At 43.2% G+C, this 12,846-nt stretch overlaps 1 long non-coding RNA gene across 1 annotated transcript; it reads left to right on the forward strand.

Annotated features, from left to right (window-relative positions):
• The first annotated feature begins 10,080 nt into the window (after window positions 1-10,080).
• On the forward strand, window positions 10,081-12,605 carry LOC127345045 (uncharacterized). The gene is made up of 5 exons (XR_007878390.2): window positions 10,081-10,626; window positions 10,713-10,862; window positions 10,989-11,075; window positions 11,245-11,321; window positions 11,536-12,605. It is a non-coding gene; the product is annotated as an uncharacterized lncRNA (long non-coding RNA).
• The last annotated feature ends 241 nt before the right edge of the window (window positions 12,606-12,846 follow it).

A 12,846-nucleotide genomic window follows, 5' to 3' on the forward strand; every position in this document is an offset into this window, starting at 1 on the left:
AACAAAACAAGGACCAAGAGAAAGCGGTGGGGATAGCCTACTTCCCATGGCAATCACCAAGACCGCAAGCACCATATGTTTGGCGGCTCTCGTGGTCATGGCCGTCCTCGTGGAACGTTGTCATTTGCTCTACAACATTGAAATAATTTCACTTGCATTTTCAGAATGTTGTTTTCCTTAAAAACAAGTATTTCATCGGTTCCTAAAAAAAGCTGCTTAACTTCTTTTTAGATACATATGTATATATACTAGATAAAGTAAGAAAGTTCTTTTTTGGATGGAGGTAGTGTTGAATGTAGATAGGCTGCAGCCCAATAAGGCAGCTCATGTAGTCTACAATTCCTGAAATCTCAAGATCCATCACGTTGGAAGCTTATGACAGCCTTGGGGAACAAAGTTTAGTCCTACATTGCAAGTTGGGAGTGGCTTTGAGTGGTATATAAGGGCTGCTCTTATAGTCCTTCCAAGTGAGTGAGAATAGAAGGAGCCCTCACGCACTTCTCCTCCTCTGCCCGCCCTGCCTCGGCTCGGCTCGTCTCGTCACGTCATGCACACACGTCGCGTTTCGTGACTCGAGTTCAAGTTCGAGACAAACTCAAAGAAGCCTAAATTTTTGCTTGGTGCACCAACTGAGTTGGGTACGTGTCGACCTGCATATGCATGCTCGCCGCGTTCCCTGACTTCCTACGCGTGGCAACGCGGTCGGGTCGGCTCACCTCCCAGGCTATACAAGGAGACAGATCAGATATGGAGCCATAGCTCTCAGAACTCTCTAGTCTGTCTCTCTCACGAAGTTCCTTTTGCTGCGCTACTCTCTAGTCTTCCCCATCTCGGCGACTGCGTGCACAGCCGTCCGGGAGAGCAGGCCTCCGAAACTCCGTCTGTTGAGATCCTGCACCAGGAGACGGGCGATAAGCTTTTTGGGGAGCGTCTCGGCGCGACTGCTCGCTGTTGTTCGTGCTCTTCTTCCCCGGTTCGACTGCTTCATCGACGACTCCGACTACACCATGGGCGACATCAACAATTCCCATGGTGCTGCTGCTGCTGGTGCGACCTTTCCGGTCGCGATGTACGTGCTTTTCCTCTCCTACCTTGCGCTGCTACTTGTTCCATGTTCATATCTGATGCATGTGCTTAGTCTGGTGTGTGTGGTTAAGTATCCTTGTGCATCTGTAATGTTGCTTTCGGTAATTAAACTCACACGAAAATTACCTAATACTCTAACAATCCAAAAACCTTATTTGCTTAGGCAATTTTCACCGTCTAGTTATGCTGCTGCGCTCAAACCGAGCCCGTTTACGGGTTCTCATTTCAAGAGATGGCAGAATAAGACCCTCTTGTGGCTCACTTCTATGGGCGTGCACCGAGTTGTGGAAGTTACTCCCAGAGGTTCGCTTACTCCTGGAGAGGATAAAGCGTTCGGGGATGCCACCGTAATGTTTGTGGGTGCCATCCTAAGTGTGCTTGGAAACAAGTTGGTTGATGCTTATCTGCACATCCGAAATGGGAAAGAACTGTGGGATGCACTGGATGCTAAGTTTGGTGATGTCGATGCCGGAGGTGAACTGTATGCTATGGAGCAGTTCAATGAGTACAGAATGGTTGAGAACCGATCTGTAGTAGAACAGGCTCATGAGATACAGATCATGGCAAAGGAACTTGAGCTCCTCAAGTGTGTGCTACCGGACAAGTTTGTCGCGGGATGCATTGTCGCTAAGCTTCCCCCTTCATGGAGGAACTTTGCCACTTCTCTGAAACATCAAAGGCATGAGTTCTCTGTTGAGAATATCATGGGCTCTCTGGATGTTGAGGAGAAGGCGAGGGAAAAAGACAAACACACTAGAGGAACCGAGAGACGTTCTGCTGCCAATATGGTGCAGAAAAATTCCCACAAGTCCAAGGGAAAGAACAAGGGAGTCTCCCAGACTACCAACTTCAAGAAGAAGGGGAAACGGAGAAGAAAGATCATTGCTGGGTGTGTGGCGAGACAGACCATTGGGCTAATCGTTGTCCACAACGCAAAGGAAAGAAAGGTCAGGCTGGACAGAACTCAAACTCTGTCAACATGGTCATTGACAACACAGGTGAAGGAACTACAGGGTATGGTAATATCTTACCTAATGTTCTTTCGGTGTTTCAGCCCACATAATGGTGGGTTGATACAGGTGCTAATGTTCATGTGTGTGCTGACATCTCCATGTTTACCTCTTATCAGGTCTGAGGTTCCTCAGTAATGATGGGGAATGGGTTACATGCTACTGTTCGTGGTGTTGGCACGGTAGATCTGAAGTTTACTTCGGGAAAGATCGTACAACTGAAGAACGTGTTGCATGTCCCTTCTATCAAGAAGAATCTCGTTAGTGGCTTCCGTCTTATGAAAGATGGGTTTAAATTGGTGTTTGAGTCCAATAAAGTTGTACTGTCTAAGTATGGAACTTTTATTGGAAAGGGCTATGAATTGAGGAAATGTTTCGCTTCTCTCTAGAAGACTTCTGTGATAATGTTGTGAACCATGTAAGCACTAGTGTTAATGAAACTAATGTTTGGCATTCACGACTTTGTCATCTTAATTTTGGTTGTATGACGCGGCCTGTTGATATGAGTTTAATTATGAAATTCACCTTTGTCAAAGGCTCTAAGTGTCATGCTTGTGTGCAAGCAAAGCAGTCCCGCAAGCCTAACAAGCCTGCGAAGGAAAGAAACTTGGCATCACTAGAGCTCATACATTCAGATCTATGTGAGATGAATGGTGAGTTGACAAGAGGTGGAAAGAAATATTTCATGACTTTGATTGATGATTCCACTAGGTATTGTTATGTGTATCTCCTGAAAACTAAAGATGAGACTCTTGATTTCTTTAAAATCTATAAGGCTAAAGTTGAGAATCAACTTGAAAGAAAGATAAAAAAGGGTTCGGTCCGATCGTGGTGGGGAGTACTTTTCTAATGATTTCAATTTATTATGTGCGGAACATGTTATAATCCATGAGAGGACGCCTCCCAATTCCCCACAAACCAATGGGATTGCAGAAAGTAAAAACCGTACTCTAAAAGATTTGGTTAACGTCATGTTAGATGTTTCGGGTTTATCCAAGGAATGGTGGGGGAGGCTATATTGACTTCGTGTCATGTCCTAAACCGTGTGAAAGTGCATGGAGCCCCCATGTGTGGTTTTGGTAATTAATGACAATCCCTATGGACTAATGTTTGCATTGAGTTATATTTGTAGGTGTTTTCCATAGGCAATGCTTGAACCATTTGTTGGCTTCAAGGTTGCAATAAGAAGAAATTGATGAAGGATATCAAGTGTCAAGTATGTCTTGAAGATGAAGATGAAGTGAGCCCTCAAGTTACTTCAAGACATCAACGAAATGAAGTGCAAGTTCAAGATGAGCCAACGTGAAGCGATCATATGCTTGAAGCTTGCCATGAAGAAATGAAGTGCAAGTTCAAGATGAGCCATCTCGAATAGATCCTTTGCTTGAGTCTTGCCATCCAAATGAAGAAGATCAAGTGTCAAGTTGTTGCCTGCCAAAACCCACCGGCGAGCAGCGACGAGCAACACGAAGAGCCGGGAGGCTCCCGGAACTGCTGGTGGGCCCTGGTCCCTCGGGCAACGGCCCGTAAAATCTGGCACACGTCCTGGCTGTTGCGAGGGCGTGCCACCTGACCTATACCTGGTCAGGAAGGTGATGGATTGCTTCAATTAGTTTCCTGCATGGCAGACACGTAAACATTAAATCTGAGCCTCGATCGGCTCTCAGGTTACCCTGTGAATCGGCTCAAGGAGCCGATTGATCCATGGTTCGTATTGGATCTACGATAACATGGGGATCCTGCTTGATCAATACCAAGCCAAATCGATCTACGACAGTCTAGGGTTTTCACTGCATAACTGGAACGTCCTACACGTAGTTGAGCCTGGCAGATACGAAAGATAACAGAAAACTAGTCCTAGAAGAGGCCTAAAACCCAACACAGAGTCGATTCCCGGAACAACCCCTCTTGGATCGGCAAACCATACCTTACGCACTACTGGATCGTTCAACCCGTTTGCAAGGCCTAACCATGCGGATATCAAACTAATCCTTGGAGAACAAGGAACAACCATAACAGATCAGATCTACTAAATAAAGATCAAGCAAGATGCTGCCCTTACACCTAAGATAGGTGCAAAGGCAGCTAGATATCTAGGGGCAGCATAACTAAGCAAACATACCAGAAAAGTATCGATATTAGCCCCAAAACATCTATGATAACAGTATTACTCGCCATCAACAAGACTTCAGCACGAGCAACACAAAACAACGAATAAACTGATACTGCTCAGATCGCGAGATGCGATCTGGGCAGCATGGCGCTTACCCGGAAGAAACCCTCGAAACAAGGGGTGGCGATGCGCCTAGATTGTGTTTGTTGTGAACGTGATCGTCCTCCTTTCTCAATAACCCTAGGTACATATTTATAGTCCGTAGACTTCCTATCTTTGGAATAAACCTAACTGTGTACGAACCAAACTCTATCTCTTAATTCTAAACTGAAACGTAATCTACCATAATGTACAGATATACGGGCAATCTAGCCCAAACTCTCGCACGAGGCCGATTCAGAAACACTTTATGTACATATCCTCTAAGCCCATCTCAATCACGGCACATCTCCTTATTTGGCTAAAATCCGGCGATAACACAAGTATGTCTTGAAGATGAAGATGAAGTGAGCTCTCAAGGTTAACTTCAAGACATCAACGAAATGAAGTGCAAGTTCAAGATGAGCCATCTCGAAGAGATCCTTTGCTTGACTCTTGCCATCCATATGGTGATCATGGATATGTGAAGATGCGCCGAAGAAGAAGCTCTCCCATGGTGGATTATGGGGGAGCAATCCATATATGGTGATCATGGATATGTGAATATGCGCCGAAGAAGTTGCTCTCCCATGGTGGATTATGGGGGAGCAATCGACAAGACTTCGTCAAGCAAGCACAATCAAGAAAGGCGTTCCATCTTGTTGAGGTCAAGATCGTCATCATCGAGCTCAAGTGGAATGCGCAAGTATAAGGTTTTCTCTTGATAGGGTTTCTTTCTCACCGGTCTCATAGTGTAGTTGGAGACCGGTTTATAGTTTAGTTGCCGTACTATCAAGAGGGCTCTCGAGTGAGTAACTCGACTGTATCCTTTGGATAGCTCAAACCTTTGCATCCTTGCACATCATCTTTCTTGGTTGTTATTTGGGTCTTATCCATGTGATGTTTTAGAGCTTGTGCTTATTCTCATGACAAGCTCTAGTTCTTCGAAAACGGATTTTGCATAGATCATTTGTTGTGTTTTCGAGTTTGGTGATTTTCTCGGTTTCTCATGTTGAGGTGTTGCACCTCTAAAAATAATAGAAAATCACCCCCACTGGTTTCCATATTTCCAACAAAATTGGTTTCACTCCATTCGGAGCTACCAATCTTGAGATATTGATTTTACAAGTTTGGTAGGCAGGATTTTCCGGGCCGGATATTTGCCAAATATCCGGCCCCTGAAATTTGGCTAAGGACTCGAGGCGATGTGGCTCAGTAATACCCTGGCATGAGGCCGGATATTTGGTCGGAATTTTGACCGGAAATTCCCCAGGGCCGGACTTTGGGGGGGGGGGGGTGATACGTCTCCGACGTATCGATAATTTCTTATGTTCCATGCCACATTATTGATGATATCTACATGTTTTATGCATACTTTATGATGATTTTATGCGTTTTCCGGAACTAACCTATTGACGAGATGCCGAAGGGCCAGTTGCTGTTTTCTGCTGTTTTTGGTTTTAGAAATCCTAGTAAGGAAATATTCTCGGAATCGGACAAAATCAACACCGCAGATCTTAGAATTCCCGGAAGCTTCCAGAGCACCGAAGAAGGGCCAGAGGGGAGCCAGGGGGCCCACCCCACAGGGCGGCGCGGCCAAGGGGGGCGCGCCCCCCTAGTGTGTGGGCCCCCTGTGGCCCCTCCGACTCCGACTCTTCGCCTATTCAGTCGTCCCTGACCTAAAACCTCGACCCAGTTCGACGAAACCAGAGAAAAACATCCAGAGCCGCCGCCATCGCGAAACTCCAATTCGGGGGACAGAAGTCTCTGTTCCGGCACGCCACCAGGACGGGGAATTTCCCCCGGAGTCATCTCCACCGCCGTCTCCACCGCCATCTTCACCGCCATCGCTGTCTCCATGATGAGGAGGGAGTAATTCACCCCCGGGGCTGAGGGCTCCGCTGTAGCTATGTGGTTCATCTCTCTCTCTTTGTGATCTAGTTGAATATCATCTATGTGCTACTCTAGTGATGTTATTAAAGTAGTCTATTCCTCCTCCATGATGTAATGTTGGCAGTGTGTGCATCATGAAGTACTTGGCGTATGCTATGATTGTGATCTCTTGTAGATTATGAAGTTAACTATTACTATGATGGTATTGATGCGATCTATTCCTTCTTTCATAGTGTGAAGGTAACGGTGTGCATGCTATGTTAGTACTTGGTTTGGTTGTGTTGATCTATCTTGCACTCTAAGGTTATTTAAATATGAACATTGAATATTGTGGAGCTTGTTAACTCCGGCATTGAGGGTTCGTGTAATCCTACACAATTAGTGGTGTTCATCATCCAACAAGAGGGTGTAGAGTAGTCCTATTATGTGATCATTGTTGAGAGTGTCCACTAGTGAAAGCAGGATCCCTGGGCCTTGCTTCCAAGCATCGAATCTCCGTTTGTTTACTATTTTGTTGCATGTTTACTCGCTGCCATATTTTATTCAGATTGCTATTACCACTCATACTCATCCATATTACTTGCATCTCACTATCTCTTCGCCGAACTAGTGCACCTATACATCTGACAAGTGTATTAGGTGTGTTGGGGACACAAGAGACTTCTTGCTTTGTGGTTGCAGGGTTGCTTGAGAGGGATATCTTTGACCTCTTCCTCCCTGAGATCGATAAACCTTGGGTGATCCACTTAAGGGAAACTTGCTGCTGTTCTACAAACCTCTGTTCTTGGAGGCCCAACACTGTCTACAAGAATAGAAGCTCCCGTAGACATCAAGCACTTTTCTGGCGCCGTTGCCGGGGAGGAAAGGTAAAAGGCACTCATACTCCGGTTCAGTGTAATGATGCTTTTCTGGCGCCATTGTGTGTGTGCTCGAAGCTATTTCCTTTAGATCCTGCAATTGCATCTTTTTGTTTCTTGTTTTACACTAGTTAGGCATAATGGAATACAACTATGAGCTTTTTGATTTATTTCCTAAGTTAAGACATGAATTGTGTGATGCGAAAATTAAAGAACCTATGGAACCTCATTTGCATGCTAGTAGCAATGTTATTGGTATGAACGCAATCACTGCTAATGCTATGGATAAGTCTAAGCTTAGGGAAGCTAGTTTATATAAAAATAATCTTTTTTGCTCCTCAGCTTTGGAAGAAATATTTTGCTCTGATAATGCTTTATCTCCCATATGCGATAACTCTAATGATGCTTCTGATATTTTAAATCCACCTGCTGAAAGTATTCCGTATAAAATACCTATGAAAATTATTGAACGTGTTATGGATAACCGCTATGAAGGGGATGGAACTGTCCATCCTGGAGATCATTTACTGTTTTTTCATGAATTATGCGGGTTATTCAAGTGTGCAGGTATCTCTATGGATGAAGTGAGGAAGAAGCTATTCTCTATTTCGCTGTCTGGTAAAGCGGTGCATTGGTATAAATTGTTGAAGAATAGTCATTCTCTTGGTTGGGAGGAAATTGTATCTCTCTTTTACTCTAAATTTTATCCTCCTTATGAAGTGCATATTGATAGGAATTATATTTATAACTTTTATCCTCGTGATGGAGAGAGTATTTCTCAAGCGTGGGGGAGATTGAAGTCACTAATGCTCAAATGTCCCATTCATGAGCTCCCCCGTAATGTTATTGTTAACAATTTTTATGCGAGGCTTTCAGGACAACACAAAGACTATCTAGATGCCTGTTCGGAGGGATCTTTCACAAGCAAGGAGGTTGAAGCTAAGTGGGATCTTCTTGATCGGATTGAGGAGAACGCTGAAGGATGGGAGAACAACAAAGGTGAAGAGTCAGGTATAAATTATGATTATGAATGCATTGAAGCTTTTATGGATACTGATAAATTTCGAGATATGAGTGCTACTTATGGTCTTGACTCTCAAGTTGCTGCAAATCTTTATAAAGCCTTTGCTTCTCATTTTGAATTGCCTAAGAAGAATTTTGATAAGTATCATGAACCTTTTAAAGAGGCTTGCATGAAGAATGAAATTGTTGTTAATGATTGCAATAAGCATGCTCAAACTCCTAAGAATGCTATTTCTTATAAGCATGTTAATTTTTGTGGAATGCATAGACCTTGTGGAATTAACCAAATCAAAGATGAATATTGCATCCATCATATTAATGAAAAAACTAGAAAGTGGTTTAGGGCTCTAGATGATCTTGGTAAAAAAGTGTGTGCCCTCTATCCTTTTATTTGTGAACTTTGCCATGGAGTGGGTCATTTTAATTTTCAATGCTCCTCCAATGATAATTTGAACCCCATGAGTGCTACAAATTGGTATTGTGATGATGAAATTACTCCTAATCAGCATGATGAACTTACTTTATTTTTATGGTGTGAAGAGCTCTCAAGAAAAATCTCTTTGTTACATATGAGTGATCTTGATATTGATGATGTCCTGCATGGGTGTTTTTCTTATTGCATTGATAATAGCCATACAAATACTTACATACAAAATATTTTAGAAGATGACACCTTGCCAAAATATGATAGGACCGCTGTGTGCTTTGAACTAATTAATGAAAAGGAGGAATCCTCCCAAGTTTCTTCTATTGTTTCTGAAAGTAAATCAGGTTATGCGGACAAGCCACCCTTCAAGCCTCTTCCTCCTAAAGAAGGGAACGAGGAGAAGGAAGAGAAGAAGAAGAAGAAGAAGAAGAAGGGAACGAAGAAGAAGAAGAAGAAGAAGGAGAATAAAGAGAAAGAGGTAACGGAATATCCCCGCGTGAATGAGATAACGCTAGGTAACCGTAAGTATGTTACTCCTAATAATTATTATGATAATGAATCTGAATACAATGATCTTCCTATTCCCTTTACATACATTAGTGATCATGATTTGAATGAGCACACTACTTTTGATATTGCAAATCTCTGGGAAACTAATTCTGAAAATGATGGTGATAATAATTGCCATAGTATCAGTGCTATCCATGCTTCCTCCCATAATGATATAGGAAGCTTTAAGCTTGGGGAAGAGGTGTTTGAAAATCCTTTTGCTACTGATCATTATGTGTTTGATACATCTCCTTCTAATAACAATGATGGTATGGTCAAAGATAAACCGACTGTGAAAGATAACTATTCTATTTCTTATGATGACACTGTGCCTCCGACCTTTGATGATTATAAAGAATGCTATGATATAGGTTATAACTATCCTTATGAAACTTGTCATAGTCATGATTGGATTACCAAAAACAATTCCCTTAATATGCAACTTGTTTACCATGTTCAAATTCTTGATAATAATCTTGCTCCAATTACTATTAATGAGAAGAACTCTTCTTATGCCAAAATTAATGATACTTCTATGCATATGAACCATGATAAGAATGTTTTAAGTGATGGGTATATTGTGGATTTCATCAATGATGCTACTGAAAGTTATTATGAGAGAGGGAAACATGGTTATATGCATCTTAATAATATTAAGTTTCCCCTCTTTATGTTGAGAATCTTGAAGTTACTCGTGTTTTATCCTCTTATGCTTGTCACTCTGTTCTTCATGAATTCATTTGTGTACAAGATTCCTTTGCATAGGAAGTGGATTAGACTTAAATGTGTTTTGAATTTGCTTCTTGATGCTCTCTTTTGCTTCAAATGCTATTTCTTGCGAGTGCATTACTTCTATAAATGTTCCTAGACTACCCGGCCAACCAGCCATCCAAAAGGGGCACATCAATCTGGTTCACACGTTTTCACCAGCACAGTAAAAGTTGGCTCCCGCTTCTACCCCAGCCGTTGGATACGGTACATTTTTCCTCACTTGTTCATCCTCCAAGCAAGTCCATGACGCATGGGACCGAATACATGCGGGATCCACCGAGCAGAGGGAGCGATGCTGCTCGTCCGCGTCGCGTGGTTTGGCTGTTTTCTCGTGGGAGTGGGTAGACAAACCCTAGCTGACCAATCCCCATATTCCCATCTGCCCAATCCTCATCCCCACTTCCCTCCGCCGCCTCTCCTTGGCCGACCTCCACCTTCCGCCTGGACGCGGCCGCAGCAGCGGCAGAAAACACGCGCCCGAGCGAACGCGGTTGGACGCGGCAGCGTCGGCTGCATGCGGCGATGGAGGCTCGCCGGATGCGTGGCGCTGGCCGGACGCGGCGACGGCTGGCGGCGGTGGAGGCTCGCCGGACGGCCAGACGCGCGGCGCTGGCCGGATGCGGCGACGGCTGGATGCGGCGGCTGTACCGGCAGCGGCGAGGGCGCATCCCCGGCTCCGATTCGCCCGCCACCTGCGCTGGAAGCGGGAGCCGACGGCGGCGGCTGGACGCGGCAGCGGCAGCAAGGATACGCGGTCAGGTGCAGTGCTGGCTTTTCCCTCGTCTCTCTCGCTCTTCCTCTTTACCTATCTCTCTCATATCTCACTCTTGTTTCTCACTTTTCAGCTGTAGGGAACGGTGGTGGAGTGGGTGTGAGTCAAGGATGGCCAGGATCCGGGGCAGGGCCGGCCAAATCGTGTCGGGCGACGGATTTTGACAATACAGGGACAGCAACGGCAAGCATGGCTGGTTTTAAGACGCCAAGGTGGGCTTAAGGTGAGCTTTTCCCAAATCCCAATCCCAATCCCAATACAGTACCATTTAGTTATTGCAGACATTTATGGATAAATCTTGGTTCTCAACTTCTCATTGACTGATTTATATTTTATAATGGTTGTTCAGTGTGTTTGTGCCGGCTGAGTAGATCGAGTTGTATAATGCACATACCACAACTATCGTTGTTGTGGTGACTTAGACAGGTTCCTGAAGGTAAAGTGACTCATTTCCATCATGTCAGATGTTTACAGTTGCTTGAGTTAGTTTGATAATTCCAGTAGCATGTATAAGATTGGGTTATGTTCGTTCTAATACAGTTTGGTTTTCAGTTATTTTGTGTATTAGCTAAGAGCTCCTAATAGTTTGTTTTTCCTCTTTGCAGCTACTATTTTAGTAAAATATTTGATGTGCTAAAACAATAATGTGGAGAGAAGTCGTTTCTCCAATGAAAAATAATAGGTACAGTTTTGTTTTTGTTTTCAGTACCATTTCAGGCTTCAAGTTAGCTGGAAGGGAATACATCGAGCAATGTTGGACCATGTGGTTGTGCATTTCTATGTGTTTCTAGGCTCTGTGCAATAGGATTTGGTCATTTTTGTCCAATATTTACTTTAATATAGGGTGCCCACTACTATCAAAGATACGTCTGACAATTAAATCCTATTTCCTCCAGGTTTGTTTGTGGTGGTCAAGCGCAGTTTTTTAATGGTGAGACCCGTTCGGAACCAAGGCATTGAAACAATAGTGTTGTTGATAGTGTTGGTGAGAATTGCGATGCCTCACAGGTACAATAATACAATCCTGCTGATCATTTATTTTTGGGGACCTTGCTGCTGATTTTAACATTCCGATATTTATTCGTGTTTTCGGTTCCTTGCGGGATGGCATCGACCAACTTTGCGGATAATAATTGACTTTCTCTACTTTCCCTGGATGTATGGGAGGATGATAATAATTGATTTATCTTCAATGATTTTATCTCTTTATTCTGTCCATTGCTGGTCTTTGGGCAAAAAGATAAATGAAGCATATGCTGATGAAAAAGGACATATCTGCCAAAGAACAAGGCAGCTTGTTTTGATGCCCTTGAGAGTTTGCCAGCCTTCTTAAATTATCTTTGCTTAATTGCTTTTGTTACTATTTGGCTCGATGCCAAAATTTTGTCGAGGTTATGTTCTATTTTCCCCCCAGTTCATATTTGGAGACTAAAAGAGCAAATATTTGAGTTGCCAATTTGATATGCGGAATTTGGCTTGGTTTTCATTGGCTTCTTTTAGGCACAAAACCAATCAGGAATTTTTTGTTTGCAGCATTTATTTGCTTTCTTTGTTTCTGCCTTCTCATTGTTGCATGATCCTTTTGAGGATCCTCGGGAGAGCTTATTTTCTCAATGCCATATGGTGATTCAAACTTTGCTTTCATTTTGGCGTACTTAGTTTGGCGCCTGGTCCCATGTTGTGGTTAATAGACGACTTAAATCTATATTAGAGTTTGTTTCCATCAACTTGTGTTATTTAGACTGAAAGAAATGATATGGTAATATAATTTTTCTAATAGAGTATTAGATTACAATTATACTTCTTTGCAATTGGTGTTCCTGTGGGTAAATAAATTTATGCTATCCATGTACAGATGTACATGCTTTATGCCCTACCCCTTATGTCTCTCTTGCTAGGGAGGAAAAGAAAGAATGTTGTTATCTGTTCATGAGCATGATTATGATCTCAAACAATTGACCATTTGCACCCTTAGAGTTACTGTCATTTACTGCTATAAGACTTCCTTGTGGTTCTTGCTTGTGCTGGTAAGCAAATAAATGGTTAGTCCTATACATAGCATAACACTGAGGTCGCAGCATGAGTTTGACACCACAGCTTGGTTTCATTCAAAGGTTTATGTGCATTTCAGTGTACATAGACTCAGTCATGTCTATCTGACTCGCCTTTTTTTTGCCTAATATGTTGTACTACCTTTTGCACCGCTG

Source organism: Lolium perenne, chromosome 3 (assembly GCF_019359855.2).
Source record: "Lolium perenne isolate Kyuss_39 chromosome 3, Kyuss_2.0, whole genome shotgun sequence".
In the NCBI taxonomy this organism is placed as follows: Eukaryota; Viridiplantae; Streptophyta; class Magnoliopsida; order Poales; family Poaceae; genus Lolium; species Lolium perenne.